The sequence below is a fragment of the Tachysurus fulvidraco genome, chromosome 21 (assembly GCF_022655615.1).
Source record: "Tachysurus fulvidraco isolate hzauxx_2018 chromosome 21, HZAU_PFXX_2.0, whole genome shotgun sequence".
In the NCBI taxonomy this organism is placed as follows: domain Eukaryota; kingdom Metazoa; phylum Chordata; class Actinopteri; order Siluriformes; family Bagridae; genus Tachysurus; species Tachysurus fulvidraco.
The window spans coordinates 17,060,778-17,083,173 of record NC_062538.1 but is presented as its reverse complement, the minus strand read 5'-3'; the positions used below and the strand labels follow the sequence as shown (position 1 = coordinate 17,083,173).

Below are 22,396 nucleotides of genomic sequence, written 5' to 3'. Positions count from 1 at the left end.
CAGAATTCTGGCAGCAGCGTTCTGTATGAGCTGCAGCTGTCTAATGGTCTTTTTGGGGATCCCAGTAAGAAGTCCATTGCAATAATCCACCCTGCTGGTGATGAAAGCATGAACAAGTTTTTCTAAGTCCTGTCTTGAGACAAAACATCTAATTCTGGCTATATTTCTGAGATGATTTGCTGATTTGCTTATTGCTTTCACATGACTACTGAAATTAAGGTCAGACTCTAAAATTACACCAAGATTTCTGACTTTATTTTGTGTCTTTAGACCCCTAGAGTCAAGTTGTGTGTTAACCTTGAGAGTTTCATCTTTATTTCCGAATACAATGACTTCGGTTTTGTCTTTGTTTAACTGGAGGAAGTTTTGACGCATCCAACTGTTAATTTCATCAATGCACTTGTCGGGTTGTTTGCTTTTATAATAGTTAAAAAAGCAAGTTAAACTTATATTCAGTTCAGCTAGCTCTAGTTAAAAATTTAGGAAGAACATGTTAACTAAATCAAGTGATCTACGAGGAGATGAAAGTGTTGATCTGAATGAAGTGTTGCAGTGAATCTAACTCTGAAATATTAACACAGTTCCAACTTGAGATGGAAAGAAATTTAGGCCATGATACGATTCTTACATTGTAAGAATGCATTCATAAAATCACAACAGTGAATACCGAGATTGCTCTTAATTTTGTTCTGGGATCTACTCAGTCAAATAATAATGCCAGGAGTGATGAATAACTGTCACACAGCAATAAAAATGCACTTACAGTATTTTAACACTGTAAATGCACTTACTTATTTTAACACAGCATTATGTATAAACACGATACATGTGAAAAGACTATTTGTTTAACATATATTTATGATCATTTGCTGACTAATGTTAGGCTAAATTGTACAAATGCCTGATTTTGCTTGGCTGTCCTGAGGATTAAGTTTCCGTCTTAGTCTTTTTTCACTTTTTTAAAACAACCCCCATGTTTACATGAATCAAGTTAGTTGTGGGGTTCTTAGTCTGCAGCCAGGTTTAGATATGTTCTAGGTGTCAAAGTAACATCCACATTAATGCTAGGATTCAAGGTTGGCAGGAGAGAGGCAATGTGTTATATAGTAAAGTTTATTATAAAAGCAAACAACCCGACAAACACAAAATGCTTCATTTATGTTGACTGTAAAATTTGTTTTTTGATGAACATTAATCACGTTAATGGTTCTCGATCATGCATGTAATGTTTTATGTTAAAACCAGATACTTTTTCATTTATTTTGTCATTTTACTGTACATGGTCAGCTACAACGTTTAGGTAGGTAGAGGAAACGGCAGAGGCTGACGTCTATCAGGAAACAAATCTTTTGTATGCTTCTGTTGATAAGGGCTACCTGTAATCTTAACATAAGATGGAACAAGTTTAACTACATTTGAGGAAATACATTTTGAGTTTCTGTTTCCACGCAATGCTGACAGAAATGTGGCTCTTTATATTCTCAATCTACCTGTGAAAGATTGCAGAAAGAATTAATGCTCACTATGAAAACAATTATCTGTGTTTTCTCAGGGCATTTCTGGGAATGAACGTACGGTACACTGATCAGCCATAACATTAAAATCACCTGCCTAATATTGTGTAAGTTTCATTATTAGTTTAACTGCAAATGTACTGTATTGTTGCTACTTTTATTTTATATTAAACACTGTCCTGTATATAATTGTACTATGTTTCTACATATTTTTGCTGCTGTAACATAGGAAATTCTCCACTGAGGGAAAAATAAAGGTAAATCTTATCTTATCTTATCTTATCTTATCTTATCTTATCTTATCTTATCTTATCTTATCTTATCCTTCTGTAAAGATTCAGATGTAACTAAATCAGCCCGATGCATTGTGGCAGCTGAATTATTACTAAAAAGTGTAACGTGCATTGAAAGATAATGCAGAGGATTCAAGTGCAGGGAGAAGATTTGAAAACCCAAAACCAATGTTACAAAAAGTTTCTAAAGTAACTGAAACTGGAGATAGTGTAAAGGGACCAACGCATCATGGCTCTGTAAAGTTTAAAACAATAACCAAAGGTAGTGTGGTTTTGTTCGCTTTACTGTGACATTGTTACATTTTAAACTGTTTGTGAGTTTTGAGTGTTACAGTAGTCGTAGTTACTGTAGTTGTCGTTACTGCAGTTGGATTAAACTTATATTCAGTTCAGGTAGCTCTAGTTAAAAGTCTAAGAAGAACACGTTAACTAAATCAAGTGATCTATGAGGAGATGAAATTGTTGATCTGAATGAAGTGTTGCAGTGAATCTAACTCTGAAATATTAACACAGTCCCAACGTGAGATGTGAATGCATTCATAATTAATTATGGGGTTCTTAGTCTGTAGCCAGGTTTAGATATGTTCTATTTGTCAAAGTAACATCCACATTAATGCTAGGATTCAAGGTTGGCAGGAGAGAGGCAATGTGTTACAACCCTAGTTAAGTTTATTATAAAAGCAAACAGCCCGACAAATACAAACTGCTTCATTTATATTGACTGGAAAAAATAGTTTTTTTGATGAACACTAATCACTTCAATGGGTCTCAATCATGCATGTAATGTTTTATGTTAAAACCAGATAATTTTTAATTTATTTTGTCATTTTATATTGTCTGCTATAATGTTTAGGTAGGTAGAGGAAACGGCAGAGGCTGACGTCTATCAGGAAACAAATCTTTTGTATGCTTCTGTTGTTTAGGGCTACCTGTAATCCTAACATAAGATGGAACAAGTTTAACTACATTTAAGGAAATACATTTTGAGATTCTGTTTCCATGCAATGCTGACAGAAATGTGGCTCTTTATATTCTCAATCTACCTGTGAAAGCCATAACATTAAACTCACCTGCCTAATATTGTGTGTTTCATTATTAGTTTAACTGCAAATGTACAGTGTGTGAGGAGACAAAATCTAAAAAAATTAACTCATCCAATGTGAATCCAATATCTATTTCTTCATATTCTTTTCTTACTTTGCTTTCATCAATTAGCTATATATATATTTGGACATTTATTTTCATGACTATGAAAATTGTAGATTCACACTGAAGGCATCAAAACTATGAATTAACACATGTGGAATTATATACGTACATAACAAAAAGTGTGAAACAACTGAAAATATGTCATATTCTAGGTTCTTCAAAGTAGCCACCTTTTGCTTTGATTACTGCTTTGCACACTCTTGGCATTCTCTTGATGAGCTTCAAGAGGTTGTCACCTGAAATGGTCTCCCAACAGTCTTGAAGGAGTTCCCAGAGACGCTTAGCACTTGTTGGCACCTGTTGCCTTCACTCTGCGGTCCAGCTCACCCCAAACCATCTCGATTGGGTTCAGGGGTCTCATTTATAAAACTGTACGTAGGATCCCTACTAAAAGTTTACATACACCCAAAAGCCAAAAATGGCGTACGCCAAAAAAAATTCCGATTTATAAAACCGTGCGTACGAACACCTGTAAACAATGTTCCCTTTATAAATCACATATCACCCGCAGATGTGCGTACGTGAACCAGCCTCAAATCCCGCCCTGCACATGCCCATTTTTAACCATAAATAGTCAATGCAAATCACTGCGCGGGCACAAGAGTGGACCTCGTTATAATAAGTTTCCTCTGCGCTCTGCGTGTTTAAAAATGGGGTGAGGAGCCAGCATCTCAGGGGGTAGCCACTGTCGCCTGCAGGTCATAATTATATTTTATATATATATATATATATATATATATATATATATATATATATAAAAGCAACATTGTTATAATTATATTAAAAACAAAATTGTTACATTTTCAAGATAAAGGAATCATGTGTTGAACAAGGCCAGCCTGCCACAATGTTTGTGAGGGTCATGTTGGAGTCACATACGATTTGCACATTAATAGAATGCACATGCTTTCTGTTAACATAAGCAAATTCATTTTCAGATGGTGCCCTTATAGCAACATGAGCGCAGTCAATTGTGCCGATTACATTTGGGAAACCAGATATTGCTGCAAAATTTCATTTTAATTTCAGCCTGTTCTCGCTCAGTGTAGGGGAACCTGATGTACCGACTACCCATATTAAAGTATACCATTCCAAACGAAAGATATTATGGCACTCAGGGACGGCTGTGATATACCAGACCTATAGGGTGAGATGATAGATTCCAATATAATTATTTCATACATGAAAATGTTTAGACACAAAGTTGAGGATCACATAGTTTTTTTTTTATATAAATAATTTACCTGTCTGCCAATTCCCGCTTGAAACAGCCGGTTACCAAGAACCCCAGAATGGCGAGGACTTGTATTTGGACTGGGATGGCATGTTTCCGGCGTGTTGCCCTCTCTAATACTGGACCCAATTCAACACATATATTTAAGAGCACAGCTCTAGGGAATCTAAATCGGCTTATTAGCCAGTCATCTTCATGGGCCAGGAAATCATCATGGTTCCTGAAAACTCGTTCTCTCCTTATTTTGCCATTGGCAATCAGTGCCATCATGAAGCATTACATACCCGGGTCACCGGAGGATTTATATGTTTCTAGCAATTAGACTGATCATTAACACCTTGACAAAATCACAGAATTAATTTGTGGGCAAAAATTTAAGATGAAAATGTTATAGTGAACACTTCATGACATGCTTCTTCATGACGGTTTTGTAATGAACACCGTAATAGTTAGGAACGATGATGAGTAGCGATTGTGCTTCATGACTGCAGACTTTGCAGACTTTGACATTTTATGGTATATGTACATTAAGGAAAATATTCTGCAGTTCTCTAATAAATGGGTATTTCATGCTATTCTGTATGACATGTAGTCATGCCATCTCCTCCTGCGCTCCCGTTGTGGACAATGTGGCTGTAAGGCAGCGCTGATTATTCATTCATTCATTCATCTTCTACCGCTTATCCGAACTACTCTGGTCACGGGGAGCCTGTACCTATCCTCAGGCGTCATTGGGCATCAAGGCAGGATACACCCTGGACAGAGTAGCGCTGATTAGTATCATTATTATTTTATTTTTAATACATTTTGAATTACATTTGGATATTACTAGATGTATATAGCCTAAAACAATCGGCACAAATAACACTGTTGGATTTAATCTTCATGATAATGTGGATATAACGCATGAAATGGAGTGAAAATTAAATGTCATTAATTAATTAATTCTTATAATCGTTCTTCTCACATGAATTTTCTACAATCTAACTTCAGTTCACGACCTCACCATCTGTGTCGCCAATTCCCTTTGTCTCCAGAATGTGCGTACGCACGTCTCAAAGTTTGCTTAAAGCTGCGCACATTTTCCCTTCAAGTTTGTTTTTTATAGATCACAACCTTTGCGCGAAAACTGGCGTACGCACGTTTCCAGCCCCGTTTTGTGCGTACGCACGCTTTATAAATGAGACCCCAGGTCATCTGGCGCAGCACCCCATCACTCTCCTTCATGGTCAAATAGCCCTTACACAGCCTGGAGGTGTGTTTGGGGTCATTGTCCTGTTGAAAAGGTGGTGTGTCCAAACTTTTGGTCTGTACTGTACATCAAGTGTGATGTAAGCAAGCAGTGATTTAACATTTAAAGATCAAGTTTTACACAATACAGTACAATTAAGTCTGTGTGCTGGCAACCAACACATGCTGCATCTGTTACTAATAAACATAATTAACATCACACACACACACACACACACACACACACACACACACACACACACACACACACACACACACACACACACACACACACACACAAACACACACATACACACACACACACACACACACACACACACACACACACACACACACACACACACACACATTTTTGCAATACTTGATTCCATATCTATTTATTTATAGTGAAACAAACTATTGTATGCCGGTCCTTCACTGGGCACCATGTACACACTTATACAGACACTCTTAGAGCCACTTAAAAAAGAATTGAACTATTCAACTTAAACCCGTTGATCTGAATGAACCAGCCCACCTTTTGTGGGCTGGCACTGATCGGTTAGAGTATATAAATACCAAAGGATCTGCTGTCAGTATAAGCACTTTTACAGGGAGAATCATTCTGATTACCTGATAACAGTTTCACTTTATTTTCAGCTGTATCCAAAAGAATGTATCTTGTGCTTGTTTTGCCTCTGCTCATGCTTTCCTTCGGGGAGTGTGCAAGTGTCAATGATACACAAAGCAGAATTGTTGGGCCGTTTCCCAGTTTGATCTCTGTGAGTAACGGACAGATCTGGGGAACATGGGGAACTTCAGAGAAGTGTCCTACAGGCACCTATGCTACAGGCTTTAGCCTCAGTGTAAGTACAGATTATTTGTGGTGTAACTAAAATGATCTATATTTGTACAAGTGAAATAAATTGTGAAGTCAGAGTCAGAGATGAAGGGGAATGATTCCAGTTGGCCACAAAATGTAACAAACATAACATATAATTGTGTAGTTTTATTCAAAGGTGCAGTTTAAATGACCCTGCAAATAAATTTACTCAACAAAAGATATTTATTACTAAAGCAGTTTTATGCTTGTTTGTTTTTCAGGTTGCGACATATCAGGGAATCTGGTATGATGACACAGCCCTAAATGGAATTGCTCTTCACTGCTCTAAACCCATTGGCTCCACTGGTATTGTTGAGGGCTTCACAACTATCAGATCTGCTGTAGGAAGGTAAAAGAAAAAGGCATACAATATGTACTGAATATTACATATAGATACAAGACCTACAGGACCTACATAAGATTATTCAGTGTGAGAATTAGAAATAGAAATAGTGATTAGAAAGTGTTGGCGGGATGGTTCTGTTCTGGGAGAATTTTCCCACGCGCTTGTCCGTGCGCATGCATGGACGGGGCGGGGAGGCAGCGCTGGGGAATGAATAGACCCCCCAATTACAGCTCAGAATCAGAACCGAAATTGCGCGAGGTGCGAATTTTTACATGAAGAATTTAATCGGCGCTGGTGACAGGTCCTGGCTGGATGAGTCGGTGCGGCGATGCGTAGGTGCGCTCGAAGGCGAGGATTTAAAGGAGGGAAATTACGGAAGTCGTGCTGGATTGGTGCGCCTTGTGGACAGCTGATTAGCAGCTGATGCAGCTTACTGCGTGGCCTGCCTGAACTAACGCGATTCTTGATTTGCTTTGTTATTTATTAAGTGTTTTGGAGGTGTTTAAAACAACTATAATTATAATATAAATGATGATGATTATTATTGTTATTAATATGATCGTTATTATTTGTAGTAGTAGTAGTGATAGAAGTAATAGTAGTGGCATTAACTTTTTTTTTTTTTTTTTTTTTTTTTTTTTTTTTTTACAGCTGGGGGTCTTGGTAATCGCCTATTTGGTGCCCCAGTGGAGTACTGAAAGCTTTCCAGCTGCGAGTAGAGGGTAATCAGGGATGGGGAGATGATACTGCAGCTGACAACATAAGGTAATTAGTAACTCACAAAATACACATATTCAATATTATCGCAAAAAATAAGATACATAACATAAGACTAACACTTTTGATTAAACTGATATTTAAAAATCTTTTGATCTGATACTATAATCTTAATTGGATTATTCAGTAATTATTAACAAGATATGATCAAAGTTGGGATGTTTTCAACTCTGCTTGATTAAGCAATTTGACTAGAAAATATAACAGGGAATGTTTCTCTAACCTAAAATTCCAGGTTCAAATTCTCCACGGACTCTGTGTTGGAAGGCAGTGGTATGAGCTGGGGTACCTGGGGTTCCTGGAGCTCACTTTGTGGTGGAACTGGGATTTGTGGCATCCAAACAAAAGTGCAATCGCCTCAGGGCATATGGGATGACACCAGCCTTAATGATGTCATCTTCAGTTGCTGCTACTAAGGTACGTTTGACCAAATCTGGATCACAAAAGGAACGAAATTGCACTTTTATTCAGAAATCATAATGGCAGAAAAAGGAAATGGTGTACACTAAAGATGATTTGAATACTAAAAAAAACTCTTTTTTGGCCTCATTTTAACTACATTTGACTACATTTAAGACAAGAACATGAATGAAGACAACTACATTTAACAAAGAATCAAAATCTCTTTATTTCTCATGAATTCGTCTATCTTTGTGAATTATTTGTATAATAATAACTCATCAATCTGTCACTAATTACAGAAATGTACTCACTGATGATTTTATCTTATTTGTTATCCTTTGCCTGTACTTTAAGTGAAAATCAGTTTTGAATTACTTAATGAAATAAAATGATCAACAGCTCAGATTCTGTGAGTTTTTGTAATTTTTATTTGAAAAATTAATTGATAAACTAGAGCTAAACAGCTTAAATAATATTTTCAAATATAAGTGGTAAGATTTTTTAAAATATACTTTTCTTGTAACGATTTAAAAAATTAAAATTAAATATAAATTAAATGTTTAATTACAAAATGCAATAATGAACAAATTTGTAAATTTTTTTAATTTCACATTTAAGTTTGACCGCTTTAAAGCGACCAATTTTCTACCTTAAGAATCTTAATATCCAATATCTGTTTCTTTATTCTTTTCTTTCATTGCTTTCGTCAATTAGCTAATGGCACAAGTAGATAACGTACAAATACCACAGTAAAAATAAAAGTTACGATGAAAAGAAAATATTTTGTTGCTTTCACACAAAGTTAAATACAAGAATTAAAAAAAGTTTTTTACTGCTTCGTTTATATTTTTTTTAATATAAACTTTGTTGGTGAGACCATTTTGAGAGTTCCAGGACGAATGTATTCAAATGAATGGAATTTTAGTTTCAGTTTCCTCACAATGTGTTAGAAATGTGGTGCTTTAAAATGACAACTAGTTTGTTTATCTATTAGGAAAAAATTCCTTCGATAAGATCATGGGCAGGTACAATCTAAATACCAAAAACATGTTTATACACAATGTCATGAAATGATCTTAACATGCCATTATGTATAAACATGGTGACGTAACATACGGCTAAGTACGGTGACCCATACTCAGAATTTGTTCTCTGCATTTAACCCATCCAAAGTGCACACACACAGCAATGAACACACACACCGTGAACACACACCCGGAGCAGTGGGCAGCCATTTATGCTGCGGCGCCCGGGGAGCAGTTGGGGAGTTCGGTGCCTTCGTGGCCGGCCCGAGACTCGAACCCACAACCTTTGGGTTACGAGTCAGACTCTCTAACCATTAGGCCACGACTTCCCGTGATGTAAACATGATACATATGAAAAGATTTCTTAACATATTTAGGGACATTTACTGATTAATCTGAAGTTGAATTGTACAAATGAAAACAAATAACCATCCTACGTTAGGCTTCCATCTTACTGTTCTGTCCTTCTTTAAAACAATATCTAGGTTTAAATTAACTGAGGTTCAAGTTCACCTGCTTAGTGTTTTTTTTATAGAGACACCAGAGCAGTAAACGTCAGTAAGTTTTTCAAGCATCTGTATTTAAATATTTCATTTAATGTATTTCACTTTTCTTACTACAAATGTATTTATTTCAGTATTTTATTTTTAGTTCACTAATTTTGAATTGTGTATTTATATGTATTATTAATGTTTACACAGATTTTTTTGCCACTTGACCTAATGAAGGGGCACTGGCAGGTTATTCTAGCCCCTGGTGCAAAGGAAAAAACATTGGTAATAGATAAAATGCTTTCTATACCATCAATTTCCTTTCCTGCATCAGACATAGGTTGTAGATGCACTTAAGGATACCAGATAGCTGAGTAGTACAACTACTGGGACTACTGGAACAAGAACCCTGGAAGTAATACCATCAGGGCCTGCAGTCCTGCCTTGCTCAAGTCTCTCTAGCTGTCTTCATCCAAGTAATTGGCCTCTAACCTTTTCTACTGTGGTCTTGGTCAGCCCCAGATGACATTTTCTGTGATTCTGCATTTCCAGAGGCCTCCCAGAACCTCCCTGAGGTGGTATACAGTCGTAGGCAAAAGTATTGAGAATGACATAAATATTAGTTTTCACAAAGTTTGCTGCTAAACTGCTTTTAGATCTTTGTTTCAGTTGTTTCTGTGATGTACTGAAATATAATTACAAGCACTTCATACGTTTCAAAGGCTTTTATCGACAATTACATGACATTTATGCAAAGAGTCAGTATTTGCAGTGTTGGCCGTTTTTTTTTTCAGGACCTCTGCAATTCGACTGGGCATGCTCTCAATCAACTTCTGGGCCAAATCCTGACTTATAGCAACCCATTCTTTAATAATCGCTTCTTGGAGTTTGTCAGAATTAGTGGGTTTTTGTTTGTCCACCCGCCTCTTGTGGATTGACCACAAGTTCTCAATGGGATTAAGATCTGGGGAGTTTCCAGGCCATGGACCCAAAATTTCAACGTTCGGGTCCCCGAGCCACTTAGTTATCTCTTTTGCCTTATGGCACAGTGCTCCATCGAGCTGGAAAATGCATTGTTCTTCACCAAACTGTTGTTGGATTGTTGGAAGAAGTTGCTGTTGGAGGGTGTTTTGGTACCATTCTTTATTCATGGCTGCGTTTTTGGGCAGAATTGTGAGTGAGCCACTCCCTTGGATGAGAAGAAACCCCACACATGAATGGTCTCAGGATGCTTTACTGTTGGCATGACACAGGACTGATGGTAGCGCTCACCTTTTCTTCTCCTGACAAGCCTTTTTCCAGATGCCCCAAACAATCGGAAATGAACTTCCCCTAGAGGTCCGGACAGCTGAGTCACTGGCTATTTTCAAGCGGCGGTTGAAGACCTACTTATTCAGGAAACACTTCAACTAGCACTTCTTTCCTTATCTTTTGCATTTAAAAAAAAAATAAAAAATTTTCATTGTAACTTTGAACAAATGTTTTAAACTCATGGTATGTACGTAACCTAGTGAACCAGCATTAATGTATTCAATGTTAAAGATTTAAACACTTATGTACGTTGCTCTGGATAAGGGCGTCTGCCAAATGCTGTAAATGTAAATGTAAATGTAAATGAAAGGGGCTTCATCAGAGAATATGACTTTGTCCCAGTCCTCAGCAGTCCATTCACTATACTTTCTGCAGAAGATCAATCTTTACCTGATGTTTTTTTTGGAGAGAAGTGGCTTCTTTGCTGCCCTTCTTGACACCAGGCAATCACCAGGCAATCTTTGGTTTATACCTTCTATTTGTAGCACTTGGCCCCAACAATGCTTCAGCCAATTGTCCCGCTTTTGCTCTTACCCAAAACCCCCCACCCCACCCCCACTGGCCATTTTTGACACAGATGATAATAAGTTAGCATCCTGGAGAGACTCACCTGGGGAAGCGGCATCCTGTTTGGTTTCCCGTTCCACCCTATGGCGGTGGTGCTCATGGCTGCTCGGAACCAAGGCCAGTCATGTCCATGGGGCTCCGGAAGCTAAGGGATGAGCCCCACCAGATGCGGCCACTCTCCAGCCGGGCTGCAGGCCTGGACTACTACAGCTGAGACTAAGCGTGCCTCGGCATGAATACACGGGCTGCAACCGTCCTTGCCAGCTATACTGGTTGAGATAAAACTGTCAGGCGCAGCAGTGTAATGGTGCTTCCTGAATCCAGGAGAGCTGGGCGGCACTACAGTGTGTCAGCATGCTTTGGGGGCCAAACAAGCATGGGGAGCTCAGCCAGTCAAAGCAGAGTTAAAGATTAAAATGTATGTGGCAATTATATTAAATAAATATTTGACTCAACTCTGTCCAGGGTGTATCCTGCCTTGATGCCTGATGATGCCTGATGCCTGATGATGCACAGGCTCCCCGTGACCCGAGGTAGTTCGGATAAAGCGGTAGAAAATGAGTGAGTGAGTGAGAGAGTGAATATTTGACTCACAATTTATAAGCATAATGCAACTGTTTCTTCTTTAGCAAAACATTACGAAAAAGACTAAACCAATGTAATAACAAATATGGCATCAACAAAATGAAACATGTGAACTGAAAACATGAGAACACACAAAACATTAGGCTACTGTCGTAACCCCGGTTCTCTGAAACATCGAGTGGAGAGATCCACCTATGGGAAGGGCATCCGTTCCTGACCTCTACAGAAGCATCCAATTGCACCAAGTCTGGCTTGACAGACAGGAGCACGTGCCAAAGGCAGGTAAGGTAGCGCCCCTTACCCGAGTGCATAATGCACCTGCATGCGCTGCCTTTCCTCAGTGTACATATTCGCTTCTCGTGCAGCAAGCGGGGCAAACTTGGTGGATCTCTCCACTCGATGTTTCAGAGAACCGGGGTTACGACAGTAACCTAATGTTCTCTTTCATCATCTCGTGTTCGAGATCCACCTATGGGAGATATAGACAACTCCCCGGTTGCCCAATACACTCACAGCGAGGCCCTGTAAGCCAGAGGACGGCCAAAAAGGTGGTGCTCGGCACGTCACAAAGCAGCAGACATAACATACTGCACGGGGCAAAAAGCTCAGCCAAAGGGAAACACAGCATGCGGCAACATGCATGTTAAAACCTCGCTGACGTCCAACAAGCGGGCAGCCTGCCGGAAAAGAACATGTAAATAACATGTAAATGGACCAACCCGAGCGTATGGTGGGGAGAAGACCATATGCCTGAAAAACATGCACAGCCAGGCCGGATGGACAGGGCTGACAAGAGTGCACGTGGCTACGAAGAGCCCACACTCAAGACCGCATGAGCCACGGTGGTACGAGTAACATCAATCCGGTAGTGCCTGACAAAGGTGTGCGGAGAGGACCAGCTCGCCGCAGCACAAATGTCCTGCAAGGGAACTCCCCCAAACAGAGCCCACGAAGCAGCCAAGCCTCTAGTGGAGTGAGCCCTGAGGCCATCTGGAGGCTGCACGCCCCTAGACTCATACGCTAAGGAGATAGCTTCTACAATCCAGCGAGAGAGGCGTTGCTTAGAGATGGGTTTTCCCGTTTTCGGCGGGGCCCAAGAGATGAAGAGCTGATCGCTCCCCCGAAAAGAGTTCGTCCTGTCCACGTACGCACGTAGGGCATGCACAGGACACAAAGCATTCAACCTCTGGTCCTCTGCAGAGGAAAAAGGAGGAGGGTGAAAAGCGGAGAGCTCGATCCCACCACCAGTGAAGGCTGGAAATCACTTAGGCACGAAGGCCAGGTTAGGCTTAAGCCAAACCCTATCCCCGCTAAGCGAGAATTTGGTGCACGAGGAATGAACCGAGAGCGCATGCAAATCACTGACACGTTTGGCGGAAGCCAAAGCCAGGAGCAGCGCCGTCTTGAAGGACAGCAACCTGAGGGAGATATCCCCCAGGGGCTCAAAAGGCTGTTGGGCCAACACCTCCAGCACCAAGGAGAGATCCCAATCCGGGACCACACTCCTGGTGACCGGCAGGGAGCGGCACTCGCCCCTCATAAATCTACGGATTTAGGGGTGCTGCCCCACCGTAGCGTCACCGAAACCGGCGTGACATGCAGCGACAGCCACCAAATAGACCTTAATCGTCGAAAAAGACCTGCCACGATCGATAAGGCCCTGTAAAAAACCCAAAATATCAGTGACTGAGCACAGATACGAGACGAGCTGGTGCTCCTCGCACCACGCCTCAAACACACGCCATTTGCAATCATAGAGAGAGCGTGTGGAAGGGGCCCTGGCACTCTGAATCGTGGCGATAACATGGGGGGGAAGCCCCAGCGTGCTCAAATTCGCCCTCTCACGGGCCAGGCCCAGAGAGCCACCCTGCCCGAGTGAGGATGAAAAATCTCCCCGTTCGCCTGGGTCAGGAGATCCGTACGCAACGGGAGGGGCCACGGCTCCGCATACAGAAGAGGAATTATCTCCGCTAGCCAAGGTGCCTTGGGCCACCTGGGGGCTATGAGGATCAGAGATAAACCCTGCACCGCGACCCTGGCCAGGGTCGGGGATATCAGGCAGAGCGGAGGGAAAGCGTAGAGCAGCGCGCTGGGCCATGGGTAAGCCAGAGCGTCCATGCCGAGGGGGGCGTCCTCGTCCCGAAGCGGGAAGAACATAGGACAGTGGGCGTTTTCGCGCGAGGCGAAGAGATCGACGGCAGCCTGGCCAAACCTCTCCCAGAGCAGTCCCACTATCTGGGGGTGGAGCCTCCACTCTTTGTACAGAGGGTTACCCCTCGACAGAAGGTCTGCACCTCTGTTCAAAAGGCCTGGGACGTGAGTCGCCCGTAACGACAGAAAGTGCTGCGTGCTCCATACCAACAGCTTGTGAGCCAGAGCGTGAAGCCTGGAGGAGCGCATGCCGCCTTGACGGTTGATATATGCTACAGCTGTCATATTGTCGCAGCGTACCAGCACATGATGCCCCCTGCATCAGAGCCTTCCACACAGTGAGGAGCTCCAAGTAACTTAAATGGGCTGAGCGAAGTGAGATCGGCCACACACCGTTCACTGACCTGCCCTCTTGAGTGGCTCCCCACCCTGTCAAGGAGGCATCTGTCGTGACCACTTTCCGCATCATGATCGCCCCGAGAGGGGTCCCATGTGCGTAAAACTCCGCAGCTCTCCAGCTCTACGTCACCGAAACAAAGCGGAAAAGATCACGCAAGGGCAGAGATGAAGGGACAAAATCCACTTCATGAAAGCCCTCATTCTCAGAAGACCTAGAGGCAAGACATGGACAGCCGAAGCCATAAAACCCTGTAATCTGAGACATGTGCGATACTGTATCCGCGCCCCTTCTCTGAACCGCGATAGACAGTTCATGAATGAAGAGACGTGCCCCCGCGCTAGGCGCACGCCTGAGCGGGAGTGAAATTGCTCTTTAACACATTGACTCTGAAACCAAGCGCAGCGATGTGTGAGAGCACACGGGCAGTGTTCTGAATCACATTCTCTCTCGAATCGGCTATAATAAGCCAATTGTCTATGTAAGTCAGGATCCGCTATTCCGCTATCCGCTATTCCCTATATCCGCTGCTAGGATCCGTGAGACCCGCTATTCTCAGCGGGACAAGCCCCGCCTCCACACACAGACAGAACGTCCGCGGACTCAGGGCGAGCCCGAATGGAAGGACTGTGAATTCGTAACATACGCCTTGGTAGGCGAAACGAAGGAATTTTGTGTGCGGAGGATAGATGCTTATGTGGAAAAAAGCATCACTCAGATCCATCGAGCAAATCCAATCGTTCCACTTTATCGAACATATGAGAGAGCCGTGTGTTAACATTCTGAAGTTGTATTTCCGTAAACGTTTGTTCAACACTCTGAGATCCAGAATAGGACGGAGAGATCCGTCCTTCTTCAGGACCAGGAAATTATGAGAATAAAACCCCTGATTGCTTAGATGCGCGGGTACAACTCGAATCGCTCCCTTCTCGAGAAGAGATGAGATCTCGTCTTTCAGAATGTGGGCGGAGCACTGGTCCGTGTGGGACCAGACCACTCCGTTGAACCGTGGGGGTGATTGGACAAACTGAAGTCTGTAACCCCTCGTGACTGTGTGAATCATCCAATCGGGGGCCGAGACAGACAGCCAGGCTGTCACGTGACTCCCGAGCATCCATACACGGGAGGGCGGGACGCCGGGGGCCGGTCCGGCCGGACCGTTCATTGATGGCACGATGGCGCCCTCCAGTGGCCAAACCAGAGAAGTTTTCATCATTTTTTTGTGAAAAACTGGGGCCGTAGCCTTTATTGAACATGTGAGAGGTGTGCGAAGGGGGGGTGTTTGGTGACACTGCTTCTGCACTCGATCCCACGACCGTCCCTGCTGGGAACGGGGAAGCCTGTGCGGAACAAAGGATGACCCTCGCCAGCGAGGGGGGGCTGACCTCGCAGAAGGAGACCCTCCGTCTCTTGGACGGGTGAGCCTGGAGGGTAGAACGGGTGTCCGGAGGGCTGGCCGCCCATGAACGCGGACTGAAGACCCCCAGAGGCCGAACATCAGGTCGGCTGCTTACGTTTCGGAACAGAAGGAGCGGGGATAGGAGGCCTCCGAGCCGCGTCCGCGGCGAAAGACGTCTTACACCAGGGCCTATCGGGGGAGGGGGCCCGCCCTGCTTAGCCTGTGGCTTCCCACGGGGTTTGTTGGACCTGCCAGCATAGTGGGACTGGCGTCCCGCAGCAGGAGCATTAGGTGGCCTCCCAGATGGCGTCTGGCGCGGTGCCGGCTTTCTAGGAAGACACAGTTTGAAGGCCTCATCCTCCTTCTTCTTATCAACGTAGCGCTGCTGCATCAGCGCAACGGCTGGGCCGAAAAGAGCTTGACCCGGCTCAACTGGCGCCCCAGCAATGCGGCGCTTCTCACTATCGGGGAGACCACATAGGTTGAGCCACAGCGCACGTTCTCCGACCACCGACAAAGCCATAGAGCGGCCGCTAGCCTGGACAGCCTGACGGGCGTTGCGGAGGACGAGCAAGCGGTCGGGGAAGCGGTCGTCGGCCGGTAGTAAATCCTCAAACGGGGAAGGACACATGTCGGTCCAGTCAGAGGAAGCCTGCGACGCAGGAGCTTTTTTGGGAGCGCCAGGCAATGGCTACAGTTCTCCGGCAGATCAATAGCCTCTTGCGCATGCTTGAGACCCGTGCAGACAACGCAGAAGGGATGGGAATCCCTCGCGGCTATAAGCGCACCGCACGCGGCCGGGCAGGCTCGCGATAGGTCGTCCACCGGAGTAGCCGGAGCCGCTTTGGAGAGCGCCATAAGGAGGAAAAAAGGCAAAAAAGCAGGCGGGCAGCCTACAGAAAAAAGGGGGGTGCGAGCGTGGGCGGCTCGCGAAGCTAACCTGGCTGAGGACGTACACGTCCGGCGGAGGCTGATCAAGCGATATGTCCTCCTGAAGACAGAAAGTGCAGTCCAAAAAACCAGGGAGCTGTGAGGTAGGATCAGAAGTCGCGAGAAGCGAAAGTAAACTGAGGAAAGGCAGCGCGTGCAGGTGCATTATGCACTCGGGTAAAGGGCGTTACCTTACCTGCCTTTGGCACGCGCTCCTGTCTGTCAAGCCAGACTTGGTGCAATTGGATGCTTCTGTAGAGGTCAGGAACGGATGCCCTTCCCATAGGTGGATCTCGAACACGAGATGATGAAACATGAGCATCGTAAAAGGGAAATGAAAGCATCAACCGATGAAGGAGGTGAAGAAGGACTCCCTCTGCTGGTCTGCGGAGAATTAACCATAGAGACCGAAAATATGTTGTCTTTTTCATATGTGAATGCTTAGTATTGAAAGAATAAGTCAGTAGCTATGGAACTTCTTTTTGTTAAAACATCCAAACTAGTACATAGATAGTCTTGCAATATACATGGAAAATTAAATCATGGAAATGTCTAGATAGTAATTCAAGAAAGTATTATAGCCTTACTGGAGATTCCACTAAGGGTATAATCAAAAACAGAATAAGAACAATTCCTTGTTAGAATTAACACTTCAGCAGGCTCTAAAAGACTGAGCCCACTAACAAATCTTAAATTCTAAGTTTTCAGATAACTATTTTAAATCAAAATTAAAATCTGATACTATATATTTCATTCAATTCCCTAGACCATTAATATACTGTTAATTGTTATAACAATCCGTTTCTCTTTTTCATATTTGTGTTCTTTTGCAGTAACATTCACTGGTATTTACCTGTTGTCACAGAGTCACCAGGTCCTTCTCTCACTCACCAGCATTCACATTCCCCTGAGTACTAATCAGCACCAAATGTTCCTCATTCATCAATCAACACACACTTTATATAAGCTACTCTCAGTCACTCACTCTTTGTCTGCTCTCGTATGCACTAATGTGATTTTTCCCCGCAGTCATTCAAGCTCCAGACTCCCGGTTCGGTTGTTTCATAGCAATCGGTTTTCCTTCCTTCATCATCACTTTGCAGCTACTGCCTCCAGTTAAGGATTCAGTGTATTTTCTTCCGGTGATATCCCCTGCGTGGGTGTTTGTGTGTGCTGCAACATTGTGGTGCTTCTTACAGTTCAGTTACGATACTGTAATAAACCTCAAACTTCAATAAACCTCCCTGTGTTTTGTATTACCCTGGTCTGTAGCGTGTGTATCAATACACCTGTATGGCAAAATCATGACCTAATTCTGTAGTTCATTCCTGAGTTCATTCCTGACTGAAGAAGATGCAGGTTTCAGACAAATCTAAAACCCAAGGAAGTCTCAAAACAGTAAACAGATACAGATCAATTGATCACAAATAGACTATTAGAGGGCTGGCAGAATAAAAAAAGTGAACAGCTAAAGAGTCAAAATCCAGGGAAAATGACAGAACACATTAAAATTGATCATATACTTTGAAACGTGGCTGAAACGAAATTTGTATTATAAATGTGAATAACAATATAATAAAAAATCTAAAAAAGAAACAATATAAAGCTTATTCATCAGTCCAAACCTTTGAATACACAAAGTATTATATTGATTATTATTATCTATTAAGTTCCCCAAATAGAAACTTTACATTCACTCTCACTCACTCTCTCATTTTCTACCGCTTTATACGAACTACCTCGGGTTACGGGGAGCCTGTGCCTATCTCAGGCATCATCGGGCATCAAGGCAGGATACACCCTGGACGGAGTGCCAACCCATCACAGGGCACACACACTCTCATTCACTCACACACTACGGACAATTTATTATTATTATTATTATTATTATTATTATTATTATTATTATTATTATTATTATTATTATTATTATCTATTAAATTCCCCAAATAGAAACTGTACATTCATATTTATTATAATTTTCATACAGCTTTTTAAATTCTTTTTACTTTGTAAATGTACTAAAGTAAGAAAATATTCAGCAACGTGTTTTTTTCCAATTTCTAAAAACACTGAAACTTCGTGACAGGGAAACGAACACAGATATAACTTTACCCTTTTTTATCTTTGTCCTTTCTCTGGGATCCATAAGAGCCATCACATTACCAACACCATGCAATTATGTATAATTAATCAACATTTGCAACATTGTTCTGTATATTACAGAATATTTTATATTTTAACATTTGTATTTTAGAGTTAAGGAACAGTGAAATAAACTGTGACTATATTTCTAAGGCAATTTGCTGCCCAAACTACATTAATTCTGTTGCTAAATTATGTGAATTATGGAACAACAAAAACTCAATTTTGAAAATTACCAATTCAAATGTAACAGTGAATGTGGATAATATTCATAAAGGAGGTATTATTATTTTCTGGATTTATAATCATTTATTTCGTTGTACTTTCTGTTTAGCTGCATGATTAAAGGAAACATTTCTGAAGCATAATTATAATTAATCCCTTTGTATATCATTCTTATTTATATATCAGACATTTCCCACTGAATGTGTTGGTGAGTGCGTCAAGCGATTATAAGAAGACTGTGAGAAAATGACACACCAGAGCAGAATTCCAGGTTTCATTTCCTTATATTTATTTCTAAACCCTTACAGTATATCTGTTTAGTACGTTTTGAGCCCTTAATCTAAATGGGGCTCTAAACTGACTTACCAAACAAATCAACAACACATCTGGATGTAAATATGAGGAAATTAAAGCTGAAATTCTGCTCTCTCGTCTCATATTCATCTTTTCGTCTCACACCCTAACATCTTCAGTGTATAGAAAAACAAATGAATATATACATATACAGTATATAGTGTGTGTGTGTGTGTGTGTGTGTGTGTGTGTGTGTGTGTGTGTGTGTGAGTGTGTGTGTGTGTGTATGTGTGTGTGTGTGTGTGTGTGTTAATAAAAACGTTTTTGATTGATTAAATAAATTGTCATGCAGAGTATATATTTATATTTTGTAAATATCCAATTGACAGAAACTACAGGATAGTGTTAGTACAGTCAACATTAATTGTTTAAGACACTTTTTTGAATTACATCAGTTTGCCAACCGGCAAATCTTTTTGAAAATCTTTTTTTGCTGTTGTTGTGGATTACTGTTTTTAGATTAATTAATAAGTTACCTTGTCTAGTTTATTATTGTTTACCTAGTGATCTGACAAACAAGGAAAGGTTTAGCAAGGAAACTTTTACTTTTGTTTTGTTTTGTTTGTCTCTGTGTTTGTGTGGGTGTGTATGTGTGTGTTTTTGTGTAGGTGTTAGTGTGTGTCTCAAACATCTCTACAATTGTATCTAATCATACCCTGGATGGCACAGAAACTCCCTTGTATTTATATTCATTATCCTTCCTTGTGTTATATAAATGTTAAGTACGGTAAATACAGTATTCTTGAATAACACAGTATGAAAGATTATTATATGCTTTAAACATAATGAATCTAAATATGTTGTATGCTTATGTCCATATAATTATATTTATGTTTTATATGTAAGAAGAAGAAGAAGAAGAAGAAGAAGAAGAAGAAGAAGAGTTATAGAAATAATAGATTTTATTAATATAAATACCTATTATTGGCACAATATTATGTAATACAGTTTAAGTAATAAATAATTTAGTGATTAAAAAACTGACAACTAAACAATGACACAATTCAAGAATCGTTATTATACGTGTTTGTGTTAGTATCACATCTCAAATCTTTAATTACATTTCAAATTTCAGCTTTGACAAAATACATTCAGAACAAAATGTTTCACTAAAGTGTTGAATTGTAACAGAAATGCAAGTCAAACCTTATGTAATCAGGCAGTGATTTAAAAAGCAAGATTTGTGACTGATAAACATAATTAACTCAATTAGTTTAATTATTATTATTTTATTTTTTTATGGAGATTGTAGGGATATTATGCCAATCCTTTGCAGGGCATACACACACATACACACACTCATTCACACCTAAAGCCAACAGCAGTGATCCTGTACCAACGTGCAAATATTTATTACTTAACGATTCTTTTTTATTTACATAATCAAATTATTGCTGAAGAAAAAAATTATAATCTGTAAAATATTTGTTATTGCTTTAAACATGATTTAAATTGAACTAATTAAATTAAACCAGTTTAATATTTGTGCACTGGATTAATGCCAAATATTGAGGGGTAAAATATGATAATTACAGTAATTACTTATGTAATACTTTGCACCAAATGGGTAGGTAGACTGTATATAAACACCAAAGCGTCTGCTTTTGCATGAGCACTTTTGCAGAAATAATTATTCTGATTACCTGACAACAGTTTCAATTTAGTTTCAGCTGTATCCAAAAGAATGTATCTTGTGCTTGTTTTGCCTCTGCTCATGCTTTCCTTCAGGGAGTGTGCAAGTGTCAGTGATACACAAAGCAGAATTATCGGGCCGTTTCCCAGTTCGATCTCTGTGAATAACGGACAGATCTGGGGAAAATGGGGAACTTCAGAGAAGTGTCCTACAGGCACCTATGCTACAGGCTTTAGCCTCAAGGTAAGTACAGCTTATTTGTGGTGTAACTAAAATGATCTATATTTGTACAAGTGAAATAAATTGTAAAGTCAGAGTCACAATGTATTAAGCCATGTATTTAAAGCAAAGAGGTGCTGAATTATTCCAGTGGACCACAGATTGTAACAATAAACATAATACAGAGTTGTGCAGTTTGGGTAAAGGGCACAGTTTAAATTTTCATGAAAATATGGGAGATTTACTTAACAAATAATTTTCAATTACTAAAGTAGTTTTATGTTTGTTTGTTTGTTTCTCAGGTTCAACCATATCAGGGAATTTGGACAGATGACACAGCACTAAATGCAATTTCTCTTCACTGCTCTCATTGGCCCCAGCGGTATTGTTGGGAGCTACTCAACTATCAGTTCTGCTGTAGGAAGGTAAAAACACACACACACACACACACACACACACACACACACACACACACACACACACACACACACACACACACACACACACACACACACACACACATTGTGTATGTGCATAAAAAAAAACAAGGCATACATGTACTGAATATTATATACATAGAAAAAAGACTTTCAAGACCTGCAAAAGCTACAAAATTTTTCAGTGTCAGAATTCAAAATAGAAAACCATAGAAAGGTCATATGGTACTTTTAAACATTAACCATAAATTTAAAACATTTAAACAAGCTGTTATTTATTTAATACATTTAACAACAACAATATATACCTATAACAAATAATATTTATTATTAGTAGTAGTAGTAGAAGTAGAAGTATAAATAGTGATAGCGGTGGTGTTGGTGTTAGATATATGACAATAAATGATTACCCTAAAACTGATGTTAGTTAAATGTTAATAAGTTAACTTGTAAAATAAGTGTAAATGTGATGATTGATGATAGTTTTTTTTCTCATTTTCTGTCCGTTCACAGTAACATGAGCTATTTCTGTCAGGTCACATTTGATAACGTTAGCCAGTGTTATATGTTCCAGTTACAATGTTTGTATTTCGCTGGCATAAGTTTTTTTGTTGGTTCATATAAGTGTATATGCATGTA

The 22,396-nt window shown here is 40.7% G+C and overlaps 2 pseudogenes; one reads left to right on the top strand and one right to left on the bottom strand.

The window, feature by feature from the left end:
• The first annotated feature begins 5,790 nt into the window (after positions 1–5,790).
• LOC113640038 lies at positions 5,791–8,269 on the top strand (annotated as a pseudogene).
• Positions 8,270–12,331: 4,062 nt separating this feature from the next.
• LOC113640035 lies at positions 12,332–14,984 on the bottom strand (annotated as a pseudogene).
• Between the last annotated feature and the right edge of the window lie 7,412 nt (positions 14,985–22,396).